Source organism: Canis aureus, chromosome 2 (assembly GCF_053574225.1).
Source record: "Canis aureus isolate CA01 chromosome 2, VMU_Caureus_v.1.0, whole genome shotgun sequence".
Classification (NCBI taxonomy): domain Eukaryota; kingdom Metazoa; phylum Chordata; class Mammalia; order Carnivora; family Canidae; genus Canis; species Canis aureus.
Window position 1 is genome coordinate 18998809 of NC_135612.1, and position 16325 is coordinate 19015133.

Genomic DNA, 16325 nt, shown 5'->3' on the forward strand with positions numbered 1-16325 from the left:
TAAATAAAATGAGATAGGAAATTTGGGGGGAGTTTTCGGTTAAGACTTTTCTCTGCATCCAACACTTCTCCTGATGCTACTGAGTCCATCATATTTCTTTTTTTCACTTGTTTTTATTTAAGTTCAATTTGCCAACATATAGTATAAAATACCCAGTGCTCATCCCATCAAATGCCTGGTCAAGTGACCATCGAGTGCTCGGGCCTCCTCAGTGCCTGTCAACCAGTGACCCCAACACCGCCCCCCCCCCCCCGCCCACTCTCCTTAGTCCATCATATTTCTTAGATTTATTTTGAATTTACCAAACTTCACAAGTTATAAAAGGAGGCATCACTGTTTTGTACTTTGTATTTGTCAAGCACCACTATCCTTCAGAGGCTGATCTTTTAATATCATCAGAACAGGTTATTCCCTTGTTTTGATAGAAAGCTGCTAATATAAGAAGAAACGGACATGTAGTATAAGCACACTGGGTTTTTCCCCCTTACTCCTTTGAAAAGTATTATTCTTATCTTTATGAAAAAAAATTTTCCTATGAAATAATTTATTTACTAGAAATAAACCCTTTCTTTGCTTAAGAACAGAAGGACCACATGTCTTTGGAAAGCTAACAGATAGGAGTCTGTGTTTTTGACTATTTTACCAATATTATTTAAGAAGTTTAAACAGAGGGTTGACTAGCTTCCAAAATTAAGTTGGGAATACTGTAATATACTTTGATTTCTTTTGGATGGAGGGTGCAAGTAACAAGCTTTATCCTGAGTTTTCTTGTTTGCAACTAATGAACAGGCATGGGATATCTAGGGGAGTTACCCAGGTAATCACTACCTATTATGACTAGACAGTGGTTTCAAATTGTTTTCTAGCTTCACAAAAGCTCTAAGTCTCTGCCTTTCAGAATGTTCCCTCAACAGATTATGTGTGTGCAAAAGATGTATCCTATAGATGTGAGTACTTTTGAGCTCATATGTGATAATTTCTTTGTTTTTAAATAGCTTTGTTTTAGGAGGTAGACATATACACCTATTTATATTGTGTAATTGTATGATTGTACAATGGTCAATTGATTATATTTTCATTCTTCCTTATTCCAAGATATCAGATGGAAATATTCTCCATTTTGTCCTTTATTTTAAGAGAAATTTGACTATTTTTTGTCTTTCCCTTATTGTGGCATTTATTTTGCAAAACAAATTAACTTCCCATTTATGCTCCCAAGCAACACATCTTTATTGATTAAATAAGTCAGTTATAGTTTTGCTTTATTAAATTTCAAATGTTTTCTCTATTATAAAAGTAGCACAGACTATAAATAATAATAAAAAATTTGAGCTCATAATTAATAAAATAATCAGAGGCAATGACAATGAGAACAATGAACTAATGAGCAAAACTAGCAGAGGTAATGTTTCACATAGACTGAAAATGTGTACCACACACTGGAAACCTGGCAAAGATGTTGAAGGTTGGAACTTTGGTCAGATGACTAATTTTTATCATTTCAGAGATCCAGGCTAGTCATATTGTATATGTGTGTAGGCATTTGTGTGTGCATTTATATATACATATATATACATAATTTATATATAATTTATATAAATTTTTTTTCTACAGAATTAACAGTGGAATGCTGATTGTAATTGTTAGGGCTCCCCCCCCCCCCCCATTTTGTTAAAACACTGATTGCAAACCTTGAGGTCTGACAATAATACTTTGGTGTTCAATGTTGGAAAGAGGATGGTTAGTAAAGGAAAATCACCCTGAAGTACCAGACTCTTTTGACTGGCAAAGAAATAAAAATAACCAGGGAGAGAGAACAGCAGCAGAGGGGCAGCATCTGTTTCACTTTTTTAGGAACCGCATCTCATGGACCCATTCATTAAAATTCCAATGTGCCTATGCTTGCTTTCTGCAAAGCTGCGTTTTAACCCTATTAGATTTGGAGTAGAGAAAGGGAGAGAAAGAAAGAGGAAGAGCAAGAGGAGAGCGTCCTCATTATAAGTGTTTCACATCTACTACATTGGATAATATCTACTATGGGGATTGTAAACTTTCAGGCACAGTGATATATTTTTGAACATCTGAGATACTACACACTGAAAACACCATGAAATAAAAATAATCTCTTCACACTTCCCAACTGGCTGTTTATCAACTTTTTCCTTTCCCACATTTATGCATGAAGTGTCCCTTTGCAGCCAGAAACCCTGTGGTGTTTTTGGCTCTGATTTGGACAGTAACTTGCTTATTTTCAGAGTTAATGGCAAAAAGCAAAGAAAAATGTAGTCCATTAGTGTGTTACGTTATGTAAAGAAAACAAGATTGCTAAATACTGCCATCCAGTATACTTTCCAAGCATTTATTTAAGCCTTTTAATTTCAAATCAAAGAGCCCCAAATAATAGAGTTGGAAAAAAAGTTAAGTCTCTGCGTGTCTTATAGCGATTGACCTACTTATTTAAAGTTTCTGTAAATCCATCCTCTATCAAGCAACCTCCAAGGGGAAACACACAAATGTATATATACTTAAATAACCACAGCAAATATTGAATATTGACTTTCCTGTTTTTCTTTCCTTCCTTTCTCCCCAAGGGAGCAACAGTGTGGGGTTTAATTCTCTCCATGGCTGCATGCTTGTACGTGTGTGCATTGCAAATTTAACAAGCAGTGGCGATAAAAGATGAGTAAAGTGGGTTCCTGGACCAGAAGGGTGTGTGATCCAGAAACTTGCTTTGAGGTTCACCAGGTACAAATTTTTATAATGGATACTGATTATGAATAACATCCGTAGTTTGTAGATGAGCCTGAAGCTAAATATACACTGTCAGAGGGCTGCTGAGGACATGATGGGGCTACTAAAGCAGATTTGTCCTCCTTAGTCAAGGGATGCTCCTACTAATAGGTTATTTCAGGAGCAAAGTGCAATTCTATCTTCCAGGCCGGTAGCTCCGGGGAAATGTTTTATTTTGCTCAGAACAATTAATGAAATTATGCAATGCTAGAATTAAAGGGTATCTTCTCTTTGTTTGTGTAAAAGCAAAAAAAAAAAAAAAGATATATCCCAATGCACTAATTATATGTATAAAGGCAGTTATACACTTATTCTTTATAAATGCATAAGAAATAGTTTAGAGAAATACACTTGTAACTGGTAACAATGCTTACCTCTTAGGAGTGGATTTGGATTGGGGTGATGATTGAGTGGGACTTTAGAGTTCTTTGTAACATTTGTGGTTTAGTGCACATGCATAAATGTGTCACTTGAGACACTGAGGATTAAAATAATTTACAGAGTTATCTTTTCTAGGTGCTTGCCCTTAAACAGACATCTAAGCTGTTCAAGATAGCCTGTTATTTTTCTACTTTAAAGTTATCTATGGAAAGCTGCATTCCTAGACATTCTAGTATTTTTTAGACTCCATGGTTAAAATTTTTTCCTTGATCTCTAAGTCAAATTAAGTGGACATAAATATCTCTAAGCATTTCTTTTGATTCTATTTTCTTCTTAAAAAGTGAATATAAGTGAAAAATGCTGAGCAACATTTCATGAAACAACAGGGCATTGCTGGAAATTTCCAAGTAATGGTAGCATTCAGGACAGTTTGACTATCAGCATCCCTAATAACATGGAATTATTTCTAGAGCAAAGTGTGAGAGCAAGAGTAGGAACACCACCACATTCTGTGGCATAAAGTCTTTACTTGTAAATATCATAATCCAAAACACTAAGTTTTCGGGTGAAAAATGCAGAACCCATCAAGTCATTGACTGGAGTTTTCAGTTTCATCTGCATATGTAGCAGTTACCGTCAGTTGTGGTATTTTTAAAGTAGAAGAGACAGCAGCACACTATGGTACTTACAGAATTTGGGTAAACCAACCTCCAGGCTCTTGATGCATAGCTTTTTCTTTGCTAGGTTCAGTTAGGACTGGCTCAAGCCTCCATGTGTCAGATTGGTTAGAAATACAAAATGGCATGCATTGGGGCCAACCAGTTTACATGTTTATCTAAGAATTTTAGGGGTTATGCAGACAAAAGGAAGCCCCTCCCCAACAGCACTCAGGCATACAGATGCTCCCTGCATCAGCTTTGTGTCCCTGACTGCTATCAGTTTGCTTTTCACTGAGTTCTGCTGCTGCTGAGCCTCAGACTTTCTCCATCTGCTAGTCCATGCTGCAGCAAACATGGCTGGGGCTCACCCATGTGGTCTTTCAAAGGAAGAGGACTCTGAGTGTTCCTTAGTGGATCCTCAGTGCCCCTCTTTTTAATCACATACACAACTCTTCCCTTCTGAGTCCCCATAGCTGGGCACAGAGTTGCTTCAGTGTCTGCCCATTGAGAATCCCACAGTCACTCGACCATCCTTCCCCTCCCATCAGACAACAGTATTATCTTTTTCCTCAGAAGTTTAGTATCTAGGCCAGGCTTTTCTTTAATCCTTTTTAGGGTTCTTTCACTTATTAGGCTATATCTGTTTCTGTTCTCTTAATTTCTTACATGGTTCTTCCTCTTGTTTACTGACAACTCATTGCACCCCTGATCGCCCGTTTTACCTAATTGCCTGCTTTGCACACTGTGCAGGCTTCCTGACTACTACTGCACTTTGTCCAGTGTGACACAAAAAAGTCTTTCTACTATATTAGCAAACTAACATCTTGAGTTTCTACTAATTTAGAATTCCAGGGATTGTGTCCCATGAAACAAATTATTACTAAGAAGAATGAGATAATGTAATATTTATGTTGCATAACCAAACTTTGAAGGGTTGACTTATATTGAAAAGGGTTTATGTATAAAAGCATAATGTAGCCACCTTCAACTTTTTTGGTTTTAAATTTTTGTCCCTATTAGTGGGGGAAAAATCCCATTTATTGCAAGCCTATTTTATACCATGATCATAACTAGTTGTGATATTAGTATGGTCGGTCATTTTATAGTCTGAGCAGATCACCAATTACTACTTTAGAAAAAACTACAATAAAAAATATGTTGGGAAGCCAAAGCCTATAATTTTGGTTCACATATTCTAACAATTTAAGACTGAAATGTTCATATCATCTTAGAAACTCTAATATGACAACTGTATAATAATTGAACATAAATATATTTTTTTGTAAATGATTTCTTCCAAGATACACCAATATAGTTTTATTAAGAGGATATTAGCATCAATTTAGATTGATAATATTGTTATCTCTTTGCTGTTCGCTCTGCTGAGCTGGCTGGGTTTGCTTGCATAGCAATTAAGCCTGTCAGTTCAGAAAGCCTGATAGGATTGCCACTACCTTTAATAGCTATATTGTTTGGGCCATTGTTTTTACCTGTAGATAGAATCCTCTTGTAAGGCTTAAACATTAATCTAGTCTTCCTTTTATGTAGCCTCTAAGTCATTTTAGCTTGAATCTATACTTATAATGCTTTAGTCATGTTATAATATGCTGTGACCCTAATCTTTCTTGGAAAAACTGCTAAAACCATGAAATAGGGGGAAATGGCTATTATTAGTTGGTCATGGCATGTATTCTCCTTTTCAGATCTTTGAAATACACTTTCTAAAGTAGATCTGTGATAACTCAGGTCAGTGAGGATTGCACAGTTTGATTTAACCTCAAATACTTTTGTTAAATTTTTTTTTTTTTTTTATGAAATGTATTTCACTTTTGACATTAGGAAGATTGCAGCTTTGAGGAATTCATGTGGACCTTCTGCAAGCGTTTTATTTTGCTAATGAATAGAATTGATCTCTGTAATTGAAAGATAATGATACTATTCGACTATAATGACTAAATACCAAATGAAATTCTGCACAAGTAAAATTCTACACTATCCTGGATATAATGTGACTACTGTATCTTAATTGTGAAATCACACTATATATCCTTTTGAAATTGTTTAATTATTAAAGAAAAAAAATCAGATGAAATGAGCAATGAGAAGGATGCTGAACTAGGTGTCTTGTAGACATGAGTTTTAAACTGGATTCTTTGCAAAACCTTGGGCAAATCACTTATTTTTCTTGGACTCAGTTTTTCACCCATAGATTTGGTAGAACAAGGTCATTTAAGGTCTTTTCCAGCTCTAGAATCTGAATCCCACCAAATTGATTTTTCATAGTCAGTAAGAAATCTGAACAAAGCTGAACTGTGAAATATTTGACAAGCATTAACAGGATTGAACATGTTTTAGACATTCAGTGTTCTGTAGGAGAAAAGAACAGTTAAGATCTATTCCCCCCTCCCCCCAAAACTTGTATTTTTAAAAATTTGAAACACTGTACTATTGACAGTTACTCTAAACTGGTTTTATACTTCTTGTGGTAAGGATGGAGAGAGAATGCTTAAACATATAATTTCACAGGGCACGTTGTGCTTTATAAACGCAGTGACAAACAGTGGGTTGGGTTGGAGATCTGGGTCAGCTTGGGTGGTATATAGTCCAGACTATACTAGATTTATCCTTGATAAACAGGGTCATGAATCTTATTGAGATTTTTTCCCCCGTGGGGGTAGGAAATAAAAAGGGAGACAGAAAAGCAAAAGTGCCTGCAATACCAGAGCACCTGCTTTATTAAATCTTCCCCAGGGAGGTTCATTATTAAGCTCTGAAATATAAGATCTTACTATAAATGGCAGATAGGAACCTGTACTCTCTTCATTTGTAATATGCATATTTTACTGATTTCTTATTAAAATCAAATTTACCAATCAGCTTATGCACAAAAATATACTTCTTTGTAGAATTTTATGGGTGGGTATAGCATATTAAATTGTACAGAGAATGTTCACATATTCATTAATAAAGATTCCTGCTTGAGACAAAATGATTCATTTTTATTGCCTTTGCATTTCTAGAGTCTGTGTAAGATAACTGTCTTAAAAATATCAGAGAGAAGATTTTAGAAACAGGTAAAAAGACTTGCTTAATATACCAGAAAATATCTGGCTTTATTTTTACTGAGGGATAAAAATAGTATATGCGCATATATTTTGAAATGAAAGGGTATAAATAAAAATGCAGTTGTAGAGCAGATAACCTGAATTAATAGACTGCTATTTTATCTGCTTTAGTATTCACATGAGGCTAGATTTTAGCCATTTACATTAATAAAGTTTTTGCCAAAAAACCTCTGAGTTACAATACTTGATCTCACTTAAATTTTTTTGAAAGGACAGAGTTTTTTTTGAAGGAATAAGTATTTCACTGTCTTGTAAAGAAGAATCATATTCTCATAGTCTTTTGTCCTAAATAAACAAATTCCATTTTGCCACTCATGATTTTTTTACAGTGATGATTGAAACACTAAATAATTCAGCTTAATTTAGACAGAGGAAATTAAAAGTTTTGTTACAATTCAGAAATGTCATAGCATTCAAGGATTGTGGTAAACAGGAGGTCTATTTTATCTACACCTGAAGAAGAAATGCAAAAGAAAGCACCTTGAGTGGGGAAGAATTTGAGATTAGGAGGGTATTACTAGAAGGTCTGGTGAAATGATGGTGAACATAAAATGTTGCTCTAGGCATATAGTAAGCTCAGCAACACCATGGGTGCACCTGTAATCATGAGAAACTTTATGTTAATTTTTCTGTGATTAGTTGACTTATCTGAAAAAATGGGGACGATGGTAGAAAATATAAGGCAAAAGCATAGTAAATTTGCTTGGGAACTATATTTGAAAATTATTTTGAAATGAAAAGTTTATTTTCTGTAGAAGTTTAATATTTTAAAGCAGATTTTTAATGTCATAACTTACTAAAGAACTCTAGAAATAGGGATGTTATTTTTTGGGGGAGGACTCTTTATGTTTGGAAAAATGCAGTATTTATGGTATGAATTGAGATAAGATCTATTCCATGAATTCAAAAGTTTCTAGAACTGATAAAAGGTAAGTCTTAAAATCTTATGAAAAAAGAGGTAATTATATACCGTAATAAAAAAAGGCAGAGAGAACAGAAAGGCTATATGTAGAATTAAAATATTTTCCTATCATCGGTCACTTTCATTTTCCAAACTGACACTATTTTAAAAACATATATATATATATATATGTAATATATATATATATGTTGTTGTTGATGTTGTTGATGATTAACTTCATCATAGTCATCTTCCAAACTAGGAAAAAAGGCAATGATATTACAACTGTGAGACCAGAGTGCTGAGCAGGTTTGTTGAATTCTGTGCAGTAGGCTAAGGAACTAGCAAATGCCGGGGCGAAATTTCTCTTGAATATATTTCTGTTCTTCTGAGCTGGTTCTTCAGACACCGGCAATTTCAAGTCTACTTTATCCAGGAACTCTTTCTTTCTGGTTCTTGTGACCTAAATTTGACAATATTATATAGGTAATGATGAGTTGCACTTTGATTTCGTGAGGTCTGTAAATGCTATTTTATTTAGAGTCTGAAAACAATGCAAACTTCTGTGTTTGCATAAATATTGATAGCTCGTCGGGGAAGGCAATGGAGATAAGGCCATCTTGCCTCCATTTGGCTTCTAAGTAGACTCTGTCATAATTTAAGAAAACTGCAGCTCAAACATCATTTTACACTCACAAAATATACAAGTGATCATGGTAAGATATAATGAAAAAGGGTAGTTTAGAAATGTAGACAAGGAGCTGACTTTAGAATAGCTTGAGAGATACACTAGGAGATGCTAGGGTATAAGTGACAGAGGCCTTTGAGGCTGGGGGTAGGGGTGGGAGGGAGCGAAGGAGAGAGAGGGAGGAAGGGGGAGGGAGAGAATATTAATGCTTTAAGGCTTTGATTGTCTTCTTTTACACTGTGTGTGGTTTAATATTGCTTTCTGCCTTGAGATTTAGATGGGTTGGATAAGGATAGCGATTCATCTCAGTGGCCACGTAATCTTTTCAGTGTTTAGTGTCCCTGAATGCTTTATTCTGGCTCTGGGTATCTCTTTTTTTTTTTTTTTTTTTTTCTTTTTTTCTTTCTTTCTTTCTTTCTTTCTTTCTTCCTTCCTGTGCCCTTCGAGACTTTTTACGCTGTAGGTATGACCCCTGCCCTCTACTAGAGAGATGACAGAAAAGTAATGAGGTATTCTTGAGTGTGTTTTTGCTTATCATGATTAGAGAAGTTATTAGAAATAAGATAACAGCAGTTTACAAAAAACTGGTTTAGAGAGCAGTAGTTCTTAAGATCTCAAGATGTGATGACTGGACCAGGAAGAACAGCAGTATTACCTGGAACTTGCTAGAAATGAGAACCCCCCTTCCCCAAGTACTGAATCAGAAACTCTGGGAGGGGCCCCAGCAATCTCTTTTCACAGTCCCTCTAGGTGATTCTTTTGTGTGCTAAAGTTTAAGAAGGAATGTCTAGAGACCAGAGCTTTTTTCACCATTCTATCACTTTCTAGCTGTTAGATCTTGGTAAATTTGCTGAACTTTTCTCAGTCGGCTTCTTGTGTCTGCAAAATGAGAGATGATCAACAATGGCCCTTCTAGCTCTAACATTCTGTGAGTCTAGGATTCTAATTACTTGGTGAAAGGGAACGTAAAAGGGAAAAACAGTGCCTAGACATCCAGCTACAGTGACAAATTTGATATTGCTGAGTTACATGCTCTCTCCACATGTTTAATGTACAGCGATCCTTCTCAATCCTCATTAGCTCTGTATCTTTCATGTAGCAGTTACTGTAAAATAAAATGAGCCTGCTAAATAACTCAAGACCAATTCAATTTCAAGTAAGTAGAATAGATTACAATGATCTTACTTTTAATTGTTGAAGATGACACAAAGCATCAATGATATTATAAAACGTAATTTAAAAGTACACAGCTTTTAGTGGAATAGCTTTCCCCAAATTCACCATAAATCGAGTGCTGAGAGTACGTAATTAAGTCTAGAAGCAATAATAGGATGACATAGTCTCCTTTTTACGTGGTATAATGTATTCAAAGTTTAGAAAGTGATAAACATATTTTTTCTAAAGGATCTGCAAAAGCACACTTTTGATAGCCTAGTGGAGATTAGTTAGTTCAAATGGCCAAAGGGCAAATCTTTTACTTCTCCTCAAAGCAGTTTTCAAACGGTAACCTGCTTTTTAATTTATGCAGAGGTATGACACATCATTTGGAAAGTTATAGCTTCTACTGAAAAATGCCAAATGTATGTCTTTATAAGTATTAACTATGAACGTGAGTATCTGTATAATATAAATGAAGATTCAGGGCTGCTCTAAGAAATTATGAGTTCTGGATATTGAGAAGTGCAGGTGTTGACATTTCATATAATTGAGTTATGTCAATGCTGTAGACAAAGTTAACCTCCTTTGTCCCATTATCGTACTATTCTGAGTCATTTTTTATGTATATATTGGATGCCAATTTTTAAAAGGCATAACAGTGATACATTTGCTTTGACTGGCTTGAAATAATTGGGTAGAAGATTTGTTATGTTAAAAAGAGAAATTAGTCCACCAGACACAAGTGGCACAGGTATGATCTGGCTTTCCTTGTCTGTGTCTGTTCATAATCTCATTCAGTAGAGCTGAGTACAATATACACTCGGTAGCTTTGTTTAACAGGCTCTGTCTATGTATATGCATGCTTTTTTCTTTCTACAATTGCAATTTCAATTGCTTAGTAATTGTAAGCTGTTTATGGTATCATGGAAGCGATATGAATACGACAATTTTTAATATTTTTGCATATATTCTTCATATACATAAATCAGGCAATTATTTTTTAAAAGATGCCTGTAAATGAGAGGTCTTGGAGTAGCTTCCTATAAAATTATGTAAGACCAACTTCAATTGAGGGTGACTCGTTCTCATTTTTGTAGAAAGTTATCACCTACTCTCCTTTACAACAAACGATACCAACTTATTTTCTTTTGGCTTTAGGCGGTCACTGAAATTCTTTGCATCCAAAACCTGTTGTTAAAAGATCTAAAAAGAAGACAATAAATGGTCCTGTATTCTTTTAGAGTGGCCATGACATTTGTCCAGAAGGGGGAGCTCTCAGTCCGCACGCCGCAGAGCAAAGCAGACAGTCTAGGATCTTATCTGCTGCTTGGAAATTGTCTGACAGGAAAATATCAACACAAACCATGCGATTTGCCGCTGGAGCACGCTGGACCTCATCTGCTTAAAAAGATGCACGGATATAGTCATCACAGTTCATAATTTAATAAACTGCTAAAAAAGCCACACATTTTCATTTTAGCGACTTTGGTCTCACAACTAAATTCACATCGCTACAAAGACATTTGAATTTTGCACTAATATGTCATGAGCACTGCACCCATTGCAAATTAATGAGTCTCTGAATAGCACTGTGCATTTGTCATTTGAATTTATGCTAATGCAATGAGGTCTCCTGGTGATGCTGATAGTCCATAGCAGCTGCTCGAACCACAGAATGTACCAGCACTTTTCTTCTACTTTATATTGCTACCTCTTTTCTTGGCTTTTCTGGCCTGTCACTTAGGCGGCAATTCTGTAGCTGGTTATTGATAGGGCTGCTAATTATCTTTGACTTTACACTATTGGCCTGACCCCCAACACTGAGCAGAAGTAATGGATCAGTGTTGAGAGAATTATGTACATCATATGGTGACAGCCTCAGACCAGGAGGTCAGAAGGAGTTCATTGAGAACCAGTGGTATTTACAAAGGACGTTGGTATGGAAATTCGTAATATTTTTCAGTGATATTATGTAATTTATATCAATAGGTCAATCTAAGAAAGTGACTGTGACCTTTCTAATCATAATGAACGTCATATGTATTGTGTGTGCAAAAAGAGACTATGGTCATGTGGTCATTTTCAATCTCCTCTATTGCAATCTAAGAAAATAGTCATGGCAATACTTCTGGGCAATCAGGGCATTTGAGTCCTCCTTATGGTTGTACAAATTGCTTACCGGTCAAAGAAATGTGGTGACACATTTGGATCTAGTGGAGGGATTTTTGGCATATTGTGTGTGGGAGGGAGATGCACAAACAACCATTTTCATGGGACACAAATCAATGACAAAAGGTTCTCACTGTATCTTCTTTCGCCAAGTCTTAATTATGAAATTAAATTTTTTTTCTTAGACTAGTGTTTCCATTTGACCTGCTTCTAGAACGAAAAATGAAAGTATGCAGAATTTATTCTAATAGATTCAGGAAATTAGATTTGGTGTTTGGTAATGTCATGGAAAAATTAAGCAGAAAATTAAAATCTAAAAACAAAAGTATCCATTAGATTATGTACCTTTTGAAAATTATTACTAAATTTAAGAAATGTTCTTTTTTCTTCCCAGGGCCACAGAAAAGCATGCATACTTTTTCTTTCAAATTGAAAAAAAAAAATTTTTTTTTTTTTAAGGGACAAACAAAAAAATGTACACCCTGGTTAAAATGTAGCATTGTTAGCATTCATTTCCTCCCTTGTAAAAGAGGCTGAGATAAGTAAGAGTCAATTCCTGAATTATCTCCAGGGATGGGTGGGGGGGAGCATTCCAAAGCAGATATGTATAATTGTTTGTTAAGTGATGTCAGGAGGTAGAGTATAGAAGCAAAAGTGACCTACTATCTCAAATAGTGCCCAAGAGCAATTAGGCTTTTTTCTTATCAAACTCATGAAAGGAAGATTTTCATCCTGATTCCACTGGCTGGTAAACTGTTCAGAGCATAAGCTCCAGGAGAGGCAGACACCTCTATTTCTCTCTACCTCTAGGTACCAAGCTGAGGTTAAAAGGCCTCTCTAGGGAAGGCAAGCTTTCCCCGGGAAGGCAGCGCAGAGACTACTACAGCGCCTCTGTTTTCCATCAAGGCAGGGAGACGTTTTTCACTCTTCTTGGAAAAACTTTGAAATGTAAACTGTTTCGATTGATGGCTCCTTCTGGCCTTGGCAACTCTTTTTGGTAGCTGGTGCTCTTTCTGTAATACTTGTTAAAAACGTCTCCGAAGCAAAGATGTTGTTTTTTATGTGATTTTTTTTTTTTTTTTTAAGTCAGCACATGTGTGAGTGCAGACAGGCTCTCATCTTGCACGGCGGAGACTGGCAGGTGAACACCTACTCCTGTTGCCCTTATTCATTTGCAAGACTTTATAAGATTAGTCTCTTTGAAAGCTGTTTTCACTCTAAACTGTCAATCCTCTTCGAATGTGGTCCCTCTCCCTGGGAATGACTTCTCAGAACTCGCTACAGTGCTGTGGCCTGAAAGCCCCTTTCATAGCCCGGAGATGCTTCAGTGAGTCTCTGCTACCTTGTCCCTGAACCTTCTAGGGCAAGGCTGCCTGGGGGCAGCTTTATAAACCTAGATTCAGGGATGCCTGGGTGGCTCAGGGGTTGAGTGTCTAATTCGGCTCAAGTCCTGACCCCAGGGTCCTGGGATCAAGTCCTGCATCAGGCTCCCCACAGGGAGCCTGCTTCTCCCTCTGCCTATGTCTCTGCCTCTCTCTGTGTCTATCATGAATAAATAAATAAAATCTTTAAAAATAAAACAAAACTGGATACACATCGAAGGTATCCTATGTTTTAGAGCCTTAAACTACATACACAATTTCCACCACCATCCACATAATTGTAATTGTTTTATCTAGTGTTGGAAATTTCAGTTTTGGTCAGTCATCTATGAAATGACTCTGCATATGTGCTTTCTTAGATTCTTGTAACATTCTTAGACTATATCCATGTGGAAAGAACTTGGGTGGTGACATAGTTCAATCTGCTTAAACCAATTGATTTAGAAAGCGAAATTGTCAAATTGCATAAACCCGTCTGAAAAATCCCCTTTTTAGTTTAAACATTGACTGCTTAATATTGATCTGTTGGACTTATAATGGTTAAATGATTTCTTTATCCCGTGCTGCATCAAGTCAAGTTCATAGTTGCACATTGTTATTTGTTGGGGACTTATTTTTCTTTGTCTGATCACATTGGATGCATTATACTACTCTCTGTCCTGCTGCTGTTCCTTTTCCTTTACATGCATCGTGAAGACGGAAGCCCTGTGCCCTGTTTTTGAGCGGAGCAACCCTCTCCCTCAGTGCCTTGCACTCTGATTCTCCCACTTGCCAGATACTCTCTGGACCAGTAGCACATTCTGAAGCAGGGAAGCTGCAAATCAATAGCTTTTTGATTTGCAAGTGTTAAGACAGGCACTGATTAAGTGTTTAATCTCAAGGGCAAGAAGCCATGCTGGCTGTAGTCCTCTTCAGCCAAGTGGCTGCTCAGGTGCTCAGAGATGCTTCTTTCCTTCCATTCTCTCGTGTATTTGTACACATATTATACACACACACATTTCCTCCCACATACACGCATGAATAAATGTACACATAACCTCATAGGTAGGCACACACAAGGTTAGACTGGGATCATCATACTCTGCAATTTTTAGTCTTTGAAAATTACAGATAAACAAGAAACACTTGTATAGTTATCAAAAATATTTCGTAAATGCATTTTTGAATTAATTACTGGAATACAGGTAAAATCAATAGGAAACATTTCCTTCTTATGAACTGCTTACGAACTAACGTTCATTTCAGCATTCATGCACCTGTGTATTTGGCGCCTTATAATTTGCCCAAGCAGTATATACAAGTCCTGTGTCAAGTTGCTTGCCTTCGAGATGCTTCTAATCTAGTGTGAAAATAAGATTAGAATCAATATAATATGAATAAATGTAAAAGATATAAGCAATATAAAATTGTTCTTTTGTATTAAAGTGGAAAATGTTAGGTTAATACTTTTCAGAACAGTGTTCTTGATTTCTTACATATAATTGTTATATTCTTTGTTTTTCAGAATATGTGAAAAAAATGCAAATCAGTAACCAAATGACAGGAAAGTCAGTGCAAAGTCAGTGCAAAGTCAGTGCTTGGCTTGCTTTTCTTTCCCACATACCCCCTTTTTCTTCTCCTTGGTCCTATTAAGGACCTCAGAGCTACACTGAGACCCCATTCCCCCTGCATGGGGAGGAGGGAGCAATGTGTAAGCCAAGTAGAAATCAAACAAAGGTTGAAACCTCTCTGTAGACCCACGTAGAAGTCCTGGGGTCATTGGCCTTTTGGAAAAAGGATTCAGTTTTCAATAAATTCCTGCCCTCACAAAGCCTTCTTTCTTTATTATAATCCTTAAATTTACTAAAGAGAATTACAGCAGTTCACTCCCAGGGAGGCCTTAATACTCTCATTTGTAAAGTAAGATAAATTTGTAAAAATATATAAGCAATTAGATGTTCTCTCAAAAACCTTCTAAAGAAAAAATTCTCTTTCCAATGTTTCCAGATGATAGTGTCATGGAGTTCCCATTTTTATTTCTTTGGATCCTGGAGACTAATGCATAGTAAAAAAACAAAAACAAAAACAAAAACCAACCAAACAAAAAAACCCTAAAAATATTTAAATTAAAGCATGTTTTGAGTTTGATTAAAAAGTAGCAGAAAGAAAAAAAAATCAATTCATCCTGGTAAGATTTTTATCTTAAGAATTGAACATATTAGTAAGAAGAAAAAAAATATATATGAAGGGGAAGAGAGGGAGAGAAAGAAATTTAAATAATTATTATTTTTGTGGTAAAAACACTTAACATGAGCTCTGCCCACTTAACAAATTTTTAATTGTACAGTAATACAGTATTATTAACCACCGGCACGTGTTGTATAGCAGATCTCTAGAGCTCATTCATCTTGCCTAAGTGAAACTACATACCAGTTGAACAACTCTCCATTTCCCCGTCTCTCAAGTCCCTGATAATCACCATTCCACTCTCTGCTTTTATTATTCAGTTTTAACGAAGAAGGAAATCCTGCTCATGTGACATGGGTGAAACTGGAGGACATTATGCTAAGTGAAATAAGCCCATTGCAGAAAGACAACTACTGCGTACTTCCACTTACGTGAGGTACGTAAAATAGACTCATAGATGCAAAAAGTGAGAAATGTCTTAGGGACTGGAGGAGAGCAGAAGTAGAAAGAGAAGGTGTGTATAAATCACTTCACTCAAGTGAATCTCTGGTATGATCATCCAACTTCTTTAGCTACATTTTCTTTTACTAAATAACTCATCTTTTCTGCTTCTTTCTGCTATAGACACTGGGATATAAAATTTTATAAGGACTCCTGAACTCCCAAGGTTCAGGATAAGCATGCATTATCCCAGTTATGTACACCATGTAGGGGGAAGGGCAAAGATATTTAAAAACTCACAAGAGCACCAATAAGAGAACAATTATTGAAGTGAGGAAATTTGAGACTCATCTAGCATTTATTTAAGGTTGCTTGAGAAAGCTCTTAAAATCATAAATGAGAAAGGGGAATTAAAATGCCGATAATATTTTTTGAACAATGTCTGCATATTATAATGATAGGGCA

At 36.0% G+C, this 16325-nt stretch overlaps 1 protein-coding gene across 31 annotated transcripts in view; it reads left to right on the top strand.

The window, feature by feature from the left end:
• The window catches only part of LOC144293967 (uncharacterized), a 1010193-nt gene that overhangs the window by 71610 nt on the left and 922258 nt on the right, over positions 1–16325 (top strand). For all 31 annotated transcript variants that reach the window (XR_013361426.1, XR_013361408.1, XR_013361422.1 and 28 more), the window contains exon 3: positions 15740–15855. The gene's annotated coding sequence lies outside the window, so the exon portion shown is untranslated. The remainder of the gene's footprint in view (positions 1–15739; positions 15856–16325) is intronic.